The 21,324-nt window shown below is 40.5% G+C and overlaps 1 protein-coding gene across 1 annotated transcript in view; it reads right to left on the bottom strand.

Annotated features, from left to right (window-relative positions):
• Nucleotides 1-20,414, bottom strand: part of ctnna2 (catenin (cadherin-associated protein), alpha 2) — a 276,055-nt gene extending 255,641 nt beyond the window's left edge. The window contains exon 1 of the mRNA XM_062388807.1: nucleotides 20,067-20,414. The gene's annotated coding sequence lies outside the window, so the exon portion shown is untranslated. The remainder of the gene's footprint in view (nucleotides 1-20,066) is intronic.
• Nucleotides 20,415-21,324: the final 910 nt, after the last annotated feature.

The following is a 21,324-nucleotide window of genomic DNA, read 5'->3' as shown; positions in this document are numbered from 1 at the left end:
TCAATTGCTCAAATGTTGCATGAAATGTCACAAAAGTTGTTATCGTGCACTAGCGAACAACCCTGACTCTGGCCACAATATAAATAAAAGTAAATAAAATCTTCACAACCTGAAAGAATTTCATGAAAATGTTTCCTATGACGGAAACTCTCACTAAGCTCGGACCACAGCAGCTGAGAGACCGTCATCTGTCAAAGAGGCAGTTGCACTTAACACATTTAGCTGCACCATTTAACAACAAATGTGACAGTACTGAATGCATTCAGCCGCTGTTTCTGAAAATTAATGAAAATGTCTCTCTACCATGTATCATTGATAAGATAACTTGAAGAATGTAGTACTATTTAATTACAATAGCAACACAAGTGTACCTCATGCTGTCATATATAAATTGGATGCTCATTGGCCTAATATAATCATATAACCATTTCTTATGGTTTACAGAACAAACTGTATGACTCTCCCTTCTCCTTATTTGGCCTCAAGTACACAGTCAAACACAGAAACGCCAACTTCATTACACATCTTAAAATCACATCACTGGTGCCCAGGGAATCTAATAGAACCAGAATGTGATCACAAAATGTGATGACCAACACGAGTTAGCCTCCGGTTTTATCAAACAACACTGGAAAACCGTGAAGAGTAGAATGGCACGATGTGCAGTGCATACCTCCGCCAAAGCCAAACAATCCTCCACATGATTATCTAGTTCACATGGTTGAAATTAACTGCAGCCAAATAGGGGTTAACAAGCAATGTGCCATGTTGTTCAGATCCCTGGTCCACTCGGGATGGTGGCTACACTTTTTTCAACAAGAACTCGCCACAAAAGAATAAGCCTTTTCCAGAGGAGGGATAAAATCTGTCCCTCTCAAATCGGTTTGGTTCAACAAACATGATGTTGGTGAAGCATGAGTCACATCTCAGTGGTTGTAATTCATGAGATGCCCTGCCGTCTGCTATGTTAAATTGTGTGTGAGTTTGTCTGCAACTGACAGAGAAGAGCAAAAGGAGACAGAGGGAGTGTAGAAAAAGTATTTATTTACTATAGGTGATAAGCTAAATCCAACTATAAGGTCATTCTGAAAAGTCTTTCAAAGGACCTTCACAGGCAATTTACTGTTTATGCATATAAATGGTAACTCGGAAATAGTGTACAGCATGATAGACTACTATTTAGTTGTCTTGTTTGTCGAAACGAGGCAAATAGAGACGTATAAACAATGTATGATGTATATACACAATAATCAATTGTTTTGTAATCCAGCAAGTTGAATACTGTACTTAATTGTTCATTTAATACCAGTTATGAGATTCTTGTAAATTCTATTACGTAAGCGTTAGTAACGGTATAAACCCTAATTAACTTTTTTAGGTTTGATCTCCTACCATGATTTGGGGAGTTTGATTCTGGAAGAGATTAGACTGAAACTAGGCCAGGCAGGTTGAGTTGGATTACTAACTTCAATAAATTGCACTATGAATTATTTTATTGTGTCACAATTTACCCTGTTTACAGTTTTTGGATAATGTTCTCAATTCCTCTACACGTCATGGATGCAGACATGTTTACAAGAAGGTAACAAAAACAAACGCAGGAGAGTGAACCTGACATAGAATCTGTAAAGACAAAACTAGGATCTTGTAGTTAAAAGAGGGGCTAAATCTGTCAAATGGATGATGGTGGAGTCTCTGAAAGGGACCTGAAAAGCCTTCTTAGCAAATTCTACCACAGACGAGTCCCCTAACAGCGCTAAAATCTTCTAGCACCAATGTAAGAATGTCAAACGGTAAGGAGAGTGTACGACTGAGAGCCACAAAAGTAAAGACAAATGTCAGACTCGGATAACACAGGAGGCTTTTCTCAAGACACTCAAAATGGCAAAGTAAAGTTAGGTATTATCGTCTACTATTGTGTCTTATATCTGAAAAGATATGGCCCAATTTCACACTGTAAAATTTGTTTTGTTTTGTCTTTCCAGAAAATGTGGTATATTGTTTAAAACATTTAGTTATCTCCACATGTAATTGCCAGTATTTGGTTTTGAGACTTTGTTAATATCACTCTGACATATAGTAACAGGTTTGCAGTGCTGCACACACCTTTCAGGACACTTAAAGGAATAGTTCACTCTTCACCCTAGTTTACTGCAACGCTGGAACTCCAAAACAGATTTGTGTTACCCTCTATCGGTATAGTGTTGAGCAGATAATGAATAATTTTTCTTTTTTGGTTCAACTTTGCCTTTAAGGTTTCCAGTCTGAATCTAACAACAGCTGTTCCTGACGGGTCGTACTTATGGCCTCTGTATAGAACCAAGCTACACACTTCTACATGTGTTGATAATAACTCTACTAAAACTTCATTCAGTTCAGACTCAATTTGCACTATATAAGTGACCATGACAGATGATATTGAGGTAACTAAACTGCAACTAGAACCTAATATTTAACAGGTGACGATGGTGTCTCGCAGCTCAGTTCATGTTTAGCCTGCAGAGACTCTGCCTGCTAGCTTTAGCAAGAAATGATCACCAAATTGTAGTTTTATTGTTAATTAGCTCTCTTGCTTTGTGTGTTGCAGAAAATATTTTAGTTGTCTCTGTTCAATAATAATTTCTGCCTAATCGCCAAATCAAGTCCAAATGGGTTTTCCTCGCTACTCCCTTTGTATCGTTGAATGAAAAGGTTGATAAAAATACAATGGAATCAATGACATTTTAAACACGATGAGAGACATTTCCATAATCGTTATGCCCAAAAAATACATACTTTAGGGATATAATCTAAGAAGATTAGGAGGCAAGATGGTGTACCATATGGTTTCCAGTGAACTATGACAGTTTTAACCAGTATAAAACCCTTTTTAGTAATGAGCATGCATTGTCATACTATTTCTTTGGCAGAGCAACTAAACAACACACATAAAAACATCTTGATCACAGCAATGAAATTGTCGCTCATGTGGGATGCTTGCTTGGAAACACTTTCTAAAGGAATTGCAACACAGATGGGCGGCACAGCTGCTCAGTTGTTAGCACTGCAGGCTCATGTGGAATGTCCATATCCTCCCTTATACAAGTGGGTTTACGCAAGGTGCTCCCTATTTCCCCCGCTGGCCATTTACTGTGCATTAGTTAGATTGGAGGTTCTGGTTGTGATTATGTGAGTGTGTGTGACCTCGCGCCTCAATGGACTGCCTAGTACACAAACTGATCCTGTTCGAGATGCACTTTACTTGTCATAGGAAAAAAGACAAACAGCTAAAACTTAGCACTGGTGTGGAATTTGAACTGTGACAGAGTATATACGGAGAAGGATAACATATGAAACTGGCATAACCAACCACACAATGCTTGTTTCTCTGATTACTTTTCATTATGTTGAATTTGTTCCCTCATCTAATTTGAGCTGAAAAACCATTATGGGAGTTGAACTGTGAATGCCGGCAGGAGAAATAAAGGTTGTACACAGAGAGCCTGAGAGCAGCAGAGCAAATATTATCATCCTGTTACCGCTTAGTGACTGGCATGTTGTGTTGCACAGTAAGGACCAACAACAATGAAGGAGTGGAAAGAAAGGCATCTGTAGCGAGCTCGCCTAATGCCGCCAGTCCCTAGCTTCACGGTCAGCCTATTTATCAGTGAATGTGGGTTCCTTTTGATACGTGTATGTTTTTTATTGGCCATTAAACAATATTATTACCCTTGGTTCTCCTTATGTCAGCCATTTTCACAAAATAATGCTGATGACATTGCAGAGAGAAAACTGCTAACGGATGTAAAGTAATTACCTCAGTCAAGCAGGTGTCAACTAAACTGTGCGCGTGTTAAGAATGTGTTTGTATTTGAGGGGCAGGGTCTGACAAATGTTTGTACACCTGCAATGTTATAACATATTTGTTGTAAACACACTCAGGGCTTAGAAAGAGCTTTAAGTGATCGGGATGGAATCTAGGATATATAACGGTTAGAGGTAAAATATGAAATATATCATTATTTGTTGATCCTAAAATGACAATAAGCTGAAATTAAGAGTTCATTCTTGTAATTTGAGCTAAAAGACAAAAGAACAATGCATTGGCCTAGGTTTCTCAATTATCCATAGCTCATTGTCTGCAAAATGTCAAAAAGGTTGGAAAATATCCATAACATATTATAAAAAGCATCTTCAAATTAACATACACAGTTTTGAGAACAGGGTAGATCATTTTTTTTATATTTTCTATTAAAATATTACTGAAAATGATTAATCAATTATGAAAATAGCTGTTGAGGAAATGTCAAAGCTTATCAGTTCATTGGATGATTGTTGCGATATGACATGACTGCTATTGCTGGGTCTTGGATTAATTTCACATGAGCTGACACACCTAACATACCTGAGGAGCATCTTGCACAAAAAAAAAAAATATATATATATATATATATTTATATATATAATAAAAGGATCAAGGACTATCAGGAGCCCAAAGTGAGCACTATGGCAAAGAAGGAAATGAAGTTCAGACTACCTGAGGAAATGTGTGCTTTTACACTATAGTTAAACAAACTTGAGTCCCTCCTGGCTATGGTTGAGTGGTACCAGAGTTACCTTGGCATGAGCTGAACCCTTGAGTGAACTCCCTGCTAAGTACAAATTCTAAATCAACAAAGAAAAGTAGCAGTATGGCTTTTTTCAAGACCTCAGGGAGCATAACCGCTAAGAACCTGTGATCCAGAACCTGAATTTTAGTCTTCTGCCGTGAATATTGAGGGAAAAAGACGCAGTAAGACATGTAAAAATTGTGATAATTCATTACCATATAAGAGCATTCATTCTATTCTCTGTTTATTTCTCCCACTCTGCAGCTATTTCTGCTTATGCCATGATTATACAGCCACATTCTAGGATCTTGACATTCAGAGTCGAGTGCTACCAGATGTGCCCTTTCTGCTAAATTACCGTCTGGTGAGTAGATTTAAAATAGAGTTCCACTATTGCCAAATCTGAGTTTAAAGTTAAAGTGTAAATAGTATTATTTACTGCGTATGGACTTAATGTAAATGTTTACTCGGTTGCTAACCTTGTTTTTTTTCTTGCATTTTGTTAGTTTGCCCAAAATTATCGATGTATGGTTGTGTTAATGGAGGTATAAATAAATCTCGAGGCCCTGTGTTGTTGCTTTGATTGTGTGGAGGATGACTAACGGAAAAACAGCTGTGGCAGGATGATCGGTGCGTCTCAACAAAGCAGGCAAACACAGCAGTGACAGTTAAGACAGATACTCTGCTGAGTCAGAGCCGTGGTTTGTGAGTCTGTATTGATTGAGCGCCTCTCGCACAGAGCCACCCAGTACAGCAAGGTACTGGCAATACCAAAGAAAGCAGATGGCAATGACTTGTTCTATTCAACACTGTTGGCTCCACAAACTCAAACCCCCCTCTGCAACCGCCACATGTAATGCCTGTGGTTTGGGTCTTGTAGTTAAAGGGACTCCGCATATTTATTAGATCAAGCAGCGTTAATGAGCTCTAGATTTTGGGGGCAAAACAGAGCCCCATATTCTTACCTTCAATGGATTCTGCAATGGGAGGATATAGTTCAGATTTTAGATAAATCTTTGACACTAATAATGATGTGAGACTGCATGCTGTTTTTGTCGGCTAAGATTGTAATTGTGTCCAATTAGGCAATTATAGTCTTCAATTATGCCGTGTCATGGCCAAGTGAAATGGTCGACTACACCGATCACTGTTTGACATCTTGTATTATTTCCCTGACGTTGCATAAAGGAAAGACCACATAGCGCTGTCAGCTGGGCTCTTTGGTCATCATCACAGAATCATAGAAACACTTTATTATATAAAGTATTCTTTCTGTTGAAGAATTAGGTGTCCCAGATGACGTACTGCAAAAATAGATTGATTGATTGTCACTCCCAATACACACCTACTAAATGTTCATTTGATGTTGAGTTTTATCAAACTAAGAAAAACAATATTCTCATATGTTTGTATTTGTCTACATCGACATCAATGTGCTCCAGTGATGCACACAAGCACACACACTCCTATTCTGAACACACTGTGACTACAGTTTATCCTCTAAATTGTATAGTTTGACACTTTATGGTCACCCTTTGAGCCACTTTTCATTTTTTCCTTCATTGCAATGTCAGCATTTCGCAATCCAGTCTTCCCTCCATCTACTAACTCACAACACGCTACTGCATCCGGCTAACTACTCCTCGTGTTGAGCAGCATCACTCACCCTGCCCTCTGCCACGGCTCCATCTGCTGCTGCACCATCGCTCAGCCTCTAGCAGGAAGCCACACACTGAACACGGCTTCAAAGATCAGCAGATTGGTCAATCTAACCAGACAGACCTCAACTCACTGATAAAGCTTTTATCAATTGACATGATAATGGAGCCACCTCAACTTTTGTTTCCTGCAACATAAAGCAGATAGGCAGCGAAGAGAAATCTCTCAATCCCCCACACTGTGTATGTGTCCATGTGGCTGTCGCTGGTGCGTGTCCAGGTCACTTGATGGAGGGTCAGGCTCTAGCCCACCAACAGCATTGAAAACAATAAGCAGACAAAAAAGCATGAATGGATTGGTGCATTATTTGTCTTTGTAATTCACCTAATACATCTACCAAGAAGCATAATCAGTGGAGGCAATGCATTTCCTCATAAACAGATTTTCCACCAGTTGCTATTTTTTGGAATGTTGACGCTGAGCTCCACTTGTAAAAAAAATAATTCCACTCAACAAAATCTGTGTGTATTTGGATTTTTACTGAAAAGGGCTTTTTTCATTTGTTTTTATGGTGTGCCAATATTTTCTCATAGTCGTTTGCCAAATTTTTATAGACCCGGCCTTGTTGACATTATTTGGCTGCCATAAATCTTGAATGCTGTCTGCAACCGCAGCCAAACGACTTACAGTAAGTGAAGCATTCAACCACCGACTGAGTGACCCTGCAAAATGACACTAAAAAAAAAGAAATGTAAATGGCCATTTCACCGCCATAACCTTTATGTGATTCACTGTGTTTTATTGCACCCAAATATTTTGGATATGATTTAGGTGTCTGACATAAATCATGGCCGACGTAGCCAATCAATGTGACTGTGTACAGTAGATATGTATATTTTGGTGAAGATCTAGATAAAAATGTAGATTAGACCCCTTAACGTCTGCATCTCACACTACATCACCAACAGAGACAAATAGCATGCATATTTAGCAAAGTCATTTGGATTTAGTCATGTATTTAGTCATCAAGAACGTCCACTGCATATTCAGGTCTCATTAAGTGGACAGCAGTGTGATTTCAATCTACTGCTTTGGGGTGGGGACAAAAACTCTTACTTCACACCAACGAGGTTAATACACGATAAGCATTCAGGGAGCAGGAAAATAAGGTCAAATCCAGTGCTAAAGACTGCAGGATTTAGACATTTTCAATCCCGAATGTTTATTTACATTGAGCAACACACAACAACAAATACATAAGAGCATCGAGTAACACTCACAAGGTTACAGCCAGGACATATGACTTGCTATCATCAAACGTTTGTTTATAAAAGACTCCACAAAAAGAGCTTTTGACGTTTATTGTGCTCAAAAAATGTGAGTTGGGAAGGAAAGCTGCCTCACGGTGGAATAATTCTGACAAGATATTTTAGAGTGCCAAAAACTCTGAACAAAAGACAGTCCTTGGGACTGAGAGCTTATTCATATTTTACGTCTGACATGCAAACTGATCAAAGATTTTAACTTATTGCAAAATCTCTTCTTAGTCAGACATGAGCCAGAATCTGCAAAACAAGATGTCAGGAGAAATGGGCTCCCACTGAAGTTCAGCTGATTCTTTGTCTAACAATATGGGTAAATTGATTAAATAGTCTTTATCGATCGTCGGGAGAATTAATGACGAATGCAACTGACCCTCGTTTTTGTTTTTTTTCTCCAAAATACAATAATAATAATATAAAAAAAAATCATGTGAAACAATATTTTAACCACAAATATATAATACTTAGGTCTGACAGGTTTTGCCAACTGTAACTCAAAACTATCAAACAAAAATAACCAGTAACTAACATACAACTTCAGCACCAGCCTACGGATTTGTGTTGAGAAAGACGAGCATGTTAACATAATCTGGGGTCAGACGCGAACGCAGCCTGGTGACCGTCAGTCCAGCCGCCGAAAAAAAATGCTCTGAGGGGACTGATGTCGCCGTGATACACAGGTAGCTCCGTGCTAACTTGGCTAGCCTGGGGAGCCGTATTCCATTCACTTTCCACCAGTCAGTAGGGGTGCAATCCAGGGCTGGGGGAGCTTCCCTCAGAAAGTTATGAAGTTCTGCTTCGATGCCAGAATCTCGTTGAGTGGTATAGTGCTCCCCAAGGAGTTGTGTCATTGTAGAGACCTGGGACTGGGAAGCCGCGGCTCTGGTGTTTGCGCTCCCCTCGCCTGAGTCAGACAACGCAGGCTACTCGTCTCCCCAGCCTCTGAGATAGCTTAGCAGTGTTGGAAGTGAACCAAGTCATTTTTTAACTCAAAATGGTCCCACACTACAATTCGCCGTAACGTCTTCATGTTTACTTTGGAAATGGAAATACACGGTAACTTGCAGGTAACTGAGTAGGCCTGCTGCATTTTTTTCAAACACTGCCCCCGTGGTCAAATTTGTAATTACCAAATTATTTCGATGAAAAAATTATTTCATCGACGAAATTCTTAATGATCAATTAATCAATCGTCGATTAAAAGTGCCCATCCCTAATGGGTAAAGTGCTTTTAAAATGTTATGTTTTGGGGCTTTTATTTTGACATAACCTTTTTTCTCAGGATATCCTGGGCCTTGCAGGCTTGCACACACAGGGATATTTGTCACAGATACAAAATATAAAAAAAATATCAACTCTGCCTGTGCTGCATAAGATGGGAAGCACAGCTTGTTCACCATTCAACACTAACTTTAAGGCTAAAATCTCTGTAATTTGTCATCATGGAAAGTTTATATGCCAACCCTGCAATGACCTAGATTCAGAGCAAGTCAAGCGCACACAAACTTGTGTAGAGCAGTGGGGGAGTCTCTGAAAGCAGAAGTCAAGGCTCAACCTGTCATATCGCTGCTCTCGAGAGCCATGTTCTCAGAGCAGGCCAAAATAGGCTGATCAAAGTGGAGCATGACCTGTGAAATTCTTAAAACCAGCGTTTCCTTCTTTAAAAACGTAATACATTCACTGCAACGATGAATTAGCTTTCTCAAAACGGCAACACATCTTCAGAAAACAACTGCCCCCTCCTTCGATGGAAGGTGTCCATAAAAATCTTATATTGGGATCCTAAAAAACAAGTTCATGGTGCTGTCCCTGCAAGCCAGTGTGTGTCAGATTGTGTGTTTTATAACATCTTTTCAAAACCCCATCATGTCTGTCCTTCTTTCTCCATTTATATCCTGTATACAGCCCATAATTCATCTTAGCACAGAGGTTTCATCACAGAGTGCTTTATGTCACACACAAATGCAATTATACATACACAGAAGGAAAGCAGCCGGAATCATACATAATGAGACCTTCAAATCTAGTATGTGATTTATTTTCATACTTTCAAGTTTTTCATGTGTGGACTTATTACACCAGTGATAAAATGGTTATTAGCAAATGTAAAAAAAGATGAATAAATATCTAGTTACACTGTCAGGGGCTTCGACACTGTAAATACTCCATTATCGTAGCACTGACATATTCCAACCATATCTAGAGCCTGGTACTTGCTCAGAGGTTATCTTCTCTCCCTGCTAAAATATTCATTATTCATTCTTTATGTATTCCAGGTGGTTGGCAATTGACTACATCTCTTCTGCACAGTTGCCCCACACAAATCCCGTAGTTTACCAGTAATTTTTAATAATTTCAACAGCAACACTTTGCAATGGAACCACATTGCGAGTCAACAATGCAGGATATTACCCCATACAGAAACTGCACTAGATTTTTGTAATCAATGTATTTACAATGCGTTTAAGTGGATACTATTGTGACAAATAGTTTGCAGAAAATACAAACTTAGGCCCAGACACAAGGTCGGAGAGGTAAAGAAGAGCGTCTCAATGCAGAAGATGAAATGGTGGATTGCACTGGCTGGATGTTGCAGACACAGCATAAGACGAACACACGCGTACCTCCCAACTATACTCCCCAAGACAAACTCTTAAATGCACAGCTTTAGTTTGAGCAAATATTAATCATTCTTCCATTGCAGGGCTATTACTGCCAAATCTATCTCTAACCACGACTACCCAACAATGTGTCTGTGTCAATATAAAATGGCCAAAGCACAGGAGCTGGCTGCTTTCCAGTGTAATCACATTTCTCTGCCAAAATGATCAGGTTCAAACTGTCGTGTTAATTACTAGCACATGGCACGATTCACAACCTCACAGAAATCTGTCAATTGCTCTCAGAGGGTAGAAGAGATAACTATGTGGAGAAATTGACAACTAGTTATAGTTTTATTTGCATTTAGCATGCACACATACAAACCATTGACCAGAGTTGGGAGCATGATAACAATAGGAAGATTGCAAGCAAGTAAACAAAGATGTAAACGAAGTATATATGTTCTTTAAAATTGACTTCCCACTTTTTGAGACCTTTACATTTTGTTTGTTCAGAAGAAAACTTTTTCATCTGAGGAAACTACAACAAATTCAGTCAATCCACTAATTCGGATGTTTACTAATCAATCTGTAAATCTCCTGCATTGCTGGCGAGGCCTTTGCTTTTCTCATTATTCATCGCAGTCCTTTCAAGGACTCATTTAACACCTGTTTGTCAAATGCTATTGAGCTGAATTAAAAAAAACTTTCCAGTCTGACCTTTGGCAGCTGCAGCCATTGTCTGCACTTTGTTAAGTCAAAGAGGTTTCTAATAGCCGCTGGACACAAGTGTTTTGACAGGACGATAATGCATTTCCCATCAGAATGAATGGGATAATGAGTGTGGCCTGACCTGGCTTTGTGACCCTGCGAATGAACACAGCCTGTTCAGCTTGGAGTTGGACGTGGGTGCACAGGTTTCAGTGAGATTTATGGTATATATATGTTGTACATTAAAGATCATACCTAGAAGTGTGTGGATATTGGTAGTGACTCGACCCTCTGCTCATCCTAATTGTACAGAAATTTGAATATATATTAATATTAAGACTCCAAAGGTGACGGAACAAAGGAAACACCGCCCACCTCCACTTTACAGCCCTCTCCTCTGTTATCAATGACGGCAGCAAGTTCTTTTCAACAGCTGAAACCATGACTATACTATGCACTGACATGGGATTAACCCATATCTGTGCAGTCATCAATTAGTGTTGTGAGATTAACCCATAGCAGAGGTCTAATAGAAATGGGTCAAACACGGGGTGAATACAGGTTTATGATCCCACAGCAGGGGTTGGTGTCTGACACTGGTATATAGTTATGAATAATGTAAAAGCTATCATTGAAGCATGAAATTTGTCTACGAGATAACTACCATGATTTGTTTCAGCCTTTCAGGTCAAGCTACTCAAGTGGATATAAAACATTTACATCCTCCAGAGCTTTGTAGGTGGCATTAAGACGAAGGATGTCTATCTGTTCCAGAGGCAGAAAATAAGTTAATAGAAGATTGCCTCTGCATGAAAAAGATTGAAGCAGCTACGCAACTCGGCTGTGGCTCAGGAGGTAGAGCGGATCATCCACTAACCAGAAAGTTGTCTAGATCCTGTGTCCTTGGGCAAGACACTGATCCCCCAAACTGCCCCTGACAGCTGTGTGTGGGAGGTGCTTGGTCGTGGTTCATGGTCAATAAGACTAGAAAAGGAATATATTAATACAGTCCATCTGCCATTACCAAAACCTCAATAGCCAGTTTGTAGACAAAATATACCTCTGTCTACTTAACATTATTTCATGTCCATCTGGAGATATAATCCTTATGTTAATATCTATTAAAATATGTACTCTTATACAGTATATACTACCAGTGAATGTCACTGTCCTGTTTAGAAATATACAGAAAATTTCTGATGCTCTTTGAATGGATTAAAATACTGAGTTAACAATGGGTAACTGTGAGGGACTGTATATGTGCGAAAGAATAATATAATAGGAAGCAAAACATGAGGGTAATTTTTGGGGAGAGTGAGAAAAGAACACTGAAAAATGCATGCACTCATTGCACTGTCAGACATTTCTGAGAATATCAGTAAGCAGCTGGCACATTCTAAGTCTGTAACACCCCAGTTTTTGGTTTATTTATAGAATAGATCTATCGTATCTTGACTTATGAAATGTATGTGTGTAACTTCTGAAGAAGAAAATTAATTATATGTCCCCCAGCTTTCAGTTCCTTCCAAGCTTCCAGGCTAAACCCTGGACGTCAAATCCCAGAGTTGCCCCTGGTCAGCATATAGATTTTCTGTGAGGCGAGAGAAGAAAAGCAGCCGCCCAACAATAGAAAAGTTAATGCACCAAGACTGAGCATACACAATGTGATGGGGGAGGAGCTGGGACAATACTTGCAGCCCACACTGCTCCCAGATGTTGTCTGTGATGAGGGTGGAGAGAAGAGAGTGGTAAAGAGAGAACAGTGAGGAACAGTCAGAACAACTGAGAGGATGAGAGACTTACTCTGGCTAGATATTTTGGACAGAATCAAAACAGTAAGGTGGCAAAATTGAAGGAGCGTGTGAGAACTTTCTAGTAACAGGAACATGACCTCTCACAGCAAAGAAAATAAACACTGTACAAGTGAGGAAAAGCCAGAATGTTTGCAGACAGACTGCCTTGTTAGAGCTACATCTACAAAATTCACCTTAGGGAAGTGAGACTCTTTTCAGTCCATGACTGACTGAATCCAGAAATAGTCTCCTCATAACTTCATTAATAACAGGTAGAAATGACTTTTATTTTGCAGTAAGCTGAGTTAGAGAAAGGAAATCTTTTTTATATTACAGTCAACCAAGAATAGTATAGATTTGACAAAGGTGAACAGAGAGTAGGATCAGTTGTTGAGTAATTTACATTCAGCATTATTATCTAATAACGTACAACAAATTAATTATTTTAACATTATGGGTATATTTGTGTTCCATCCTTCCATCCATCACCTGTCCTGCGTATCCTCTGAAGGTGTCGCACAGGAGCCAATCCCCACAGACAGCGTATCATAGGGCCAACAAACAGAGACAAACAACCATTAACCTCTAACCCGGATCTAAAGGTCTTTGGACTGTGGGAGGAAGCTGCAGTACGTGAAATAAGACCCACACTGACAAAGAGAACGTGCAAACTCCACAGGGAAAGGGATTTGAGCTAGGCACCTCCGGGCCACCTGTACATGTGGTATATATAAAATAGCCATTATGGCAGTTTCCAATGGCAAAATCAAGCCATTGTGGATGAATAACACACCCTGAAATGAATCAATTTCTTACCATGATGACTGTAAGTTTCAAAGTGACTGGACTATACAGCTTCTCGTTTAAAAAGACTCTATGATGTTCAGAGTTCAGGCTGAGTCTGCATGAAGAACATGAATTATTAGAATGAGGCAGAGCCCTCTAGAAGGGTGATGATCTAATCCACATCGGCTGGATAAATGCTTTGTTGTCACTTTGTACACTCAGAACTGGAAAATTTGATTCAGCCAAATATAAGGACATAAAAACTCCTTCTATCTCTCTCTCTCTCTCTCTCTCTCTCTCTCTCTCTCACTTAACTTTATCACAGGTAATTACACACCTTAAATAAAGTTGTAATCACAGAACCACTTTAAATTTGGAAAGAGAGCTGTCTTGTTTCCCGTGCTTAGCTAGTTTAACGATTCTAAACACTTTACTGCATGTTAACAGAGCTTGACGTGCCAAGGATGTTACTCTACTTCACATAAAAAATAACTATATCCTTCAAATAAATCAAATAAGCGTAAACCAAGTGGATTACTAGCTGCCTGTTGACAGGATACACAAAATGTAAAGAAAAGATTCCGACAAATGTGCTGGAAGGATTGGAAATAGGTCCAGGAAGAACCGATCAAATGTTGGTGCAAATGGGTGAATCAGAGAGTTCTTTATCACTTTCTTAAACATTGAGACATTTTCACAGATTCCCCAGGTAATACACGAATCTTGATGAAAAGAGGACTAATATCTTTGAGTGTCAGCAATTTGCTGCAGCTTGATTGAATTCAAGGGGACAGTCAAGCCTTGGAGGTATGTACTCTGCACAGAGCCATTCGAGTATATTTCAGTTTTTTCTATAGACTCGATTTTTGTCAACGTGAATACACACAATTTCAATTTCAGCTTTAAAAATTGACCAACTTCATATCAGAAGGCAAATTAGGAGTTGGATTTAGCATCTGGTTTCATTACAAACAGTTTCACCATCACATGAATCTGACCACTGTGGTGACACTTGCCTGCACTATGAGCCTCACAACTCCATGCTGCAGCTCATAAAGGTCAATTTATACAACAAATTTACCAGACACAAATGCACAAGCAAACAAGCTGTGTGAAAATGATACAACACATATGATAGATCTGTTTGCCCATAAGAGGAGGGACAGAAGACCGGGACCGTACATAATGTAGTCAACCTCACCCCCAACACTGTGACCCTACACCTGAAAATCTGTGTCGATCGTTTGTTGGCCAAGAGGATGGGATTCTGGTGACTCGGAGATGCCATTAAAAATTTAGCAGCAACCTGAATACAAGAGCCGAGCCACACGGGATATTCAATTTTGATAAAATATTTCCCCACAAGTCAAGCTGCGATGGGGACCACATGCTTTTGCACTTTTGATTTATTTAAATCTCATCAGCTTCACAAAAAACTGACGGAACATCAGCCTCACTTCTGATGTGTTGTATTGCTCTGTGAGCAGTTCCCTGGCGATATCCAACCACACCCACCTGCAGACTTACAAGTAGTGGATGGACGGATTGATTTCTTTAATGATAGTCCTATCGAGAATAGAGCTTGGCTGTGACGATATCAATTTTGACTGCAACAGCTCTTTTCGCAGAGCACTGTGGGGAGTGGGTGGGGTCTGAGAGCATGAACAGACATGAAAGGGGACTAAAGAGAATAACCTCATTCTTTCTTCCTGCACCAAACTGCTGCTGACACTGTACATTTCAGCATTGCTGGATCATTTACTTTATTGTCCCAATTGAATTAAGGAAGTGTACTTTTTTTTTGTATTGTACTTCACGGTTCACTGAGGGATCATGTCAACTATTCAGTGAATGAAACAGCTGATTAACCAAAATATGCCCATGTCACATGTTGTTGAATAGGCTTGAGAAACAGGTGTTGACAAGAGAAGAGGATGTTACACCTTGAAACAATCACCATCATATATATTTGACTGTAAAGCCATTTTCAGACATTACTGCCAGAAAATCTCCTAACAATTGGATCGAGACATTTCCTCGATTCGCCTTTCTATTTTTAAACAAAACAGTGAGAGTCAAACTTGTTCACAACAACACGAAAATGTCTGGGGCTTCAGTTGGAGGTTGGAACCTGGGTAGAACATGCAGGGGACAGGAAATAACTAGAGCTGTGAAAAATAACGCATAAATGAGTTATGATTAAATTACAGGATTAATTCAGGGTTGTTTTTAACGCATTTAACACATGCGCAGAAGGACCTTCCAATATACCCACAATTCCGCCCACTCTGCACTAGTCGCAGCGTTAATGCAGTCAGACGGCAGTTGCCATTCAAACAACAAACAACATGGATAATTCTGATGAACCTGAGAACCTTCTGGATGGGAAGATCGTGTACCAAAAAAACAAAGATCGAACATTCAATAAAACCAAGGTGATATGCACACTCTGTGGGAAGACGTTATCGTTTCACAGTAGTAATACCCGCCTTAAAAGCATGTGTTGGTCAGCGAGGGGCGTTCAAGTGCAATGCGCCAAACCAGCTTCACTCGCAGGACACATTGGGCAAAAGAAGCGGTCAGCTTTACTGTAATAGAACGTGGACAAGTTAGTTTGCCTCACCAACTGGCTATAGAACGACTAGCTAAGAGGATCTTGAGAGGCATTAGGTTGTGTCATGGTGTGGTGAATGGTTGTTTGACAAAAAATATAAAAAATGTCAACCATCCTAAGAATGGCTAAGAAGCTCAAATAATTTCTGTTTGATTTAAAAAGAAAAGAAAAAAGTTTTATTCAACCATACAATGGCTAAGAAGCCCGAATTCTGTTTAGGATGAAAATTATATTAATGTTCCATATGAAATAGCAAAGAGAACTGCTAAAGAACTGCTGAGTTGCAGCACCATTGTTTTGTTTATTTATGAAACATTTTAAATGTATATATCTGTCTTTTGTCGTAACATTTTTGTTTTCACAAAAATATACAGAGAAAATCGGTAATGTGATTAATCATGATTAATCCATAGAAACCTGTGATTAATTTGATTAAAAATGTTAATCATTCACAGCCCTAGAAATAACATGTACATTTCTGCAGTGGCAGGTTATAACCAAAAACTCTTGAATCTCCAAGCTGACATGCTCTAGTGTATGGCGCCTCTTTTTCATCCTGAGATATTTGAAGTATCTTAAATTAGCTTATTCAGTTTTGCATGCGCTGGATGTTAGAAACATCATCAACACACACACTCGCTGGCATATGTTTTCTCACGTGGGACTCACTCTAACATTCCTCAGACATTTCACTACAGGGCTAGTGGGAAATGTTCAGCAGAATGTCCTGAGCAGCTGACTCAGACATTTGCTTTCTCACACACAGCCCCGTCTGGACAATTTGAGGAGAAATCGAGTTCAGTTCATGTCTTTAAAGCAGAGTGACTGTAACAAACTCTTCCATTGAAGAGTAATCGCCTGTCCTCTCACTGAGACCAGTCATATACCAATTGAAATACCTGTTAAGCTAAAAACCTGGTGAGAGTGTTTGTTGTCAGGTCAGCGCAGTTCCTCACTGCAGTGTAGGGGTAATACAAACCCCTGGGATTATGGGGGTTAAAATTGATGTGGTAGACAGTAATGTTACAACTATTGATTGCTCTGTGTTGTTTCTATTGCCACGTCTCCACGACAGTATCATTTGTGCAGGAGCTGGAGCAGACACGGCCTGAGAGGAGAGGCAATCCTGTTCCAGTTAGCGGGGGATGCCATGGCTACCTCCGAGCTCCGCTTCAGTACAACAAACGGGGGGGGGGGGGGGGTGTTCCGTGGTGTTCAGCCAATATCACTTCCTCTCCCGGGAGACGGGGAACACAATGCACTCTTGGCTACCATTGATTGAACAGTCTCACCCATAAATTATGGCTTTTCCTTATCCCAAGTAACAGAAACAGCCTTTTTTTTGATTGCAAATACCACACACTAACTAAGCCAAAACATTCAGGTTATCAAAGGGGTGTCAAGGCCTGTAATGTGGTGCTTCCTCAGTGGTCGACTTCCCAAAGTCAAACTAAATTTGTTTGTCAAATCTTTACAGGGGTTCATAGTAAAAGTAGTCATAAAATATCTAGTGAATGATTAAATCATGCACTCCATTGGTTGACAGCATTATTCTGAATATGGGAAGTAGTTTACTGTAACATGACAGCGAAATGATCCCAAAGGTAAAACAAATGAGCCTTGTATAAAAAGATGGTCTTAAGCAGATGGTCGAGCAGAGATACACATATGCAGTTATTTCCCAAAGGGCAGATAATAGTCTGTCCCTGCTTAGAAGCCTGAAATCACTTTTTTTTGCCTTGTCTTCCTCTAGTTTACAATGAGATAAGGGCATATGTAGTAGTTCATATAGTTCTTTTGCTTCTTCCACGTCATAATGTTTTATACCACGTGATGGGATGGGAAATGATAAAATGCCTTTTAGGTGACAGATAATCAACAACCATTTTGATGATGAGTTAGTCCTTCATGTCAATTTGCAACAATAAGTGCCACAACTGTCCCCACCTTCTCAAATGTGAGGATTCGCTGCCTTTCACAGTCTTGCATCATTGTAAATGTAATGTATTAAAGTTTGGGTCAGAAGCAATTTAGATATATCACCTTATACCCTCAGAAAATTTCAGCAGCATTAGTCACTATTTTTCAATACATGGCATAAATTGTTTAATTAGGAAATTTAGGCAAAGTTAATGCACCCATATATTCAAGATTCCACTAAGGACTAAGAAAATATTATTCCCACTGAACACTTTTATGTACCTCATAATTGATAGGCAGTATATTAACATTCAATAACACATTGAAATGGCCTGGTGAGTGTGAAATATATATCTATCTCTTTAATTGTAATTTTTCCTGCGTACATCTAAAAGTGAAACCTACTGTATGAACTTGAAGGAGGACAACATCTTTAAATACAGTTGTAAGAATCTCCTATTTTTATAATACACAGTTTTGAGAAAAACATATTATTGCTAAGAAATTACTGTATGTTAATGTTCACATCATGCGACTAATCAATGCTAGGCAGAGGGAAAATTATATCACTATTCAGTATTGACTCATCCTGTGAAGACTGTCTCCTCTTCCAGACAGGAAAAGTGTCATTGGCCGGGTGGGCCATAAACCAAAATGCCCACCCGGCCCATCACACTCAGCATGCCTGCTTGCCAATCAAAAGTTCAGATTCTAAATCCGGCTACTATGTGACCCCTGGAGGCCTCTGGGATTCCATATCTCCAGTTACAGGGGAGACTGGGAGCGTGGCACAGCAACTCACACTGGGTCAAGATGGTGGGGGGGATGGGGGGGGATTTGGTCTGACTCCTGCTGTTATAATACAAACACTGTCGAATTCACATGGACATGGCCTGGATGCAGCACCACCAGCCACTACAAACACACATACACAGACACACACACACACACGCACACACACACACACACACACACACACACACACACACACACACACACACACACACACACACATACACAGACACAGACACACAGACAATCACACACGCACACACACACACACACACATACACGAATCGTTTGCAGTTTTGCAACAGCTAATGAACAGCACATATCAAAACAAAGGAGCAGTTGGCGACGTGCAAGTTATTGATCACTGAAAATAGGCATTAGTGCATTGTGGAACTTTGTTTGCACATTATTTGCTGTTGCACTGAAAACTGTGAATCTTGCACAAGTTGATTGTTCTCGTTGAAGAGAGAGACTTTACTGTAAAGTAACGTTACACTTGCAGGGCAGCGAAGTGGATCCCAGTACTTTGATTTAATTTTATTAAAATAATAAAATAAATGATGAAAACGGACCATAAACTAAACGTGACGGTAATTTAGCTGTGGAGATTTGTGTAATTAAACCAAGAGGAGAAATTATCAAAGACATTCACCAGAGATGCAATTACACACACACAACAAAAAAAGTAAGCACACGTTTTTGTTGTTTATAACGTTAGTAGAGAAGCGAGGGGAGTTGCTGTATTGCGGTATTATAACAGCCGGTAACGCAGGTGCGGGAGCGTTATTCCACTGGCGTTAAAAGTAGCCGGTGACAGTTAGCTTAGCTTAGCCTAGCATCCTAGCATGTCTGCAGCCTCCAGCCTCAGCGGGTCGGAGCAGCCGTTCAGCACTCGGCTTCTGGAGAGCAGAGCCCGGACGGCGGCTCCGGTGACGTTAGCAGAGAGGGCGCCGCTGAGATTCAAGCTAATGGGGGGGGGTCGAGGGGAAAGCCTCAGCAGACAGCTAATACAAAAAAAAAAAAGGCAATGGACGCCTGTTGGGGTACACTGAGGCGCGAGGGGTCTTATTCATGGGTGGGTTGTATTTATTCCAGTTAGCCTCTCGCCGACGAGCTGAAGCCCAGCGATGGATGGAACTCGCCTGTGAGCTAATGCTACCGGGCTGCTAGCGGAGGGGAAGAAGAAGAAAAAAAAAAAACACACACACACTCACACAATACAACACAATCACATCAGCCCCCGGTTGACAAGCCTCTCCAGCATCCATCTGACCACCCACCTTTCACCGTGGAAGATGACAGTCCGTGCGGGTCCTCAGGATGTGCACCGCGCTGCGCTTCTTCACCGAGTATTCCCCAGAACAGAAAGTGTCCTCCTGCTCGGTTCCAGCCACAGTGAACTGGGAGGAACGGGGGAAATGGACTGGATCCGGACGCTTTCCTCGCGGCTGTGGTGCTGAATCTGAGCCGAACACGCTCCTGTCTGTCGGCGTCTGCTCGGAGATGCCTCCTCCTCCTGCGGCTGCCTGCCAAATAGTGAGCCCTCCCAGCGCCGCCGAGCTCCGCAGCACAGCGGGGCAGGTGCAGATGATGGTGCGCTAGTAGCGGAGAGCCTTGCGATATAGTGGGCCTGTGCCTGTGCGCTGGATCCCCGGCTTGTCAAGTCTCGGCTCTCCGACGTTTAGGACGCATGCGTGGTTGGTGGAGTAAAGAGGCTGCGCCCCCGTGACGCGCCCCTGCCACTGTGCACATCTCCTTCTGGGAGGGGCACTGGTTCCAGCCAGGGGCGGACTGGGGGAAAAAAGTGGCCCGGGAGTTTCTGTCAGACCGGCCCACTCAATACACGGCGCGCGGCCCACTAAGTAGCCGCGTTGCCCACTCAATGGATCGCGCGTATCGAACAGTCAGTGGCCTTCTGGGAAAAATACCCATACACTTAACATTATTTTGGATGATTACAAAGAAATTACATCATATATGTATGTTTGTTTTTTAATAACATTTGGATCCACCAATTTGCCTGGATGGACACATGCCTGGCTCTTATCTTGGCTCTCATGCCCCTGGCTGCTGCTTCCAGCAGCTGAATCATCAATCTAGATAACATATTAACATTTTGTTTAATATGTTGTGAAATGCATGCTATACTTGGCCAAGTCAACGCCTCTACATAACATATTAACAATCTAGATAACATATAAACATTATTTATAATTTTAGATTTTAGCATAACAAACTAGCTGGTTAACTTATTTGTCACAGGTTAATAGAAATTATAAGATTGTCCTATTTACAACTACCACCATGGATAGCTTGCTCATCAATTGTAAGCCAGTGACTACGGCTAACATGTTAAAATAGATAATCTAGATGTTGACAACAACACCAGCTTGCTTATTTTACCAGATCATAACGGTCTATGGGGTTAGGGTTATCTTACCTTTTCACTGTCACCAGTCGGTGGTTTTCCAAAGAAATTTGATATTTTTAAATGTTTTGAGGCACCTTTCTCCAGACATTTTTTCTTTTTATCTCTTA

This window comes from Platichthys flesus, chromosome 5 (genome assembly GCF_949316205.1).
Source record: "Platichthys flesus chromosome 5, fPlaFle2.1, whole genome shotgun sequence".
Lineage (NCBI taxonomy): Eukaryota > Metazoa > Chordata > Actinopteri > Pleuronectiformes > Pleuronectidae > Platichthys > Platichthys flesus.
Note: the sequence above shows the minus strand (reverse complement) of the source record. Positions and strands in the feature narration are given on the sequence as shown.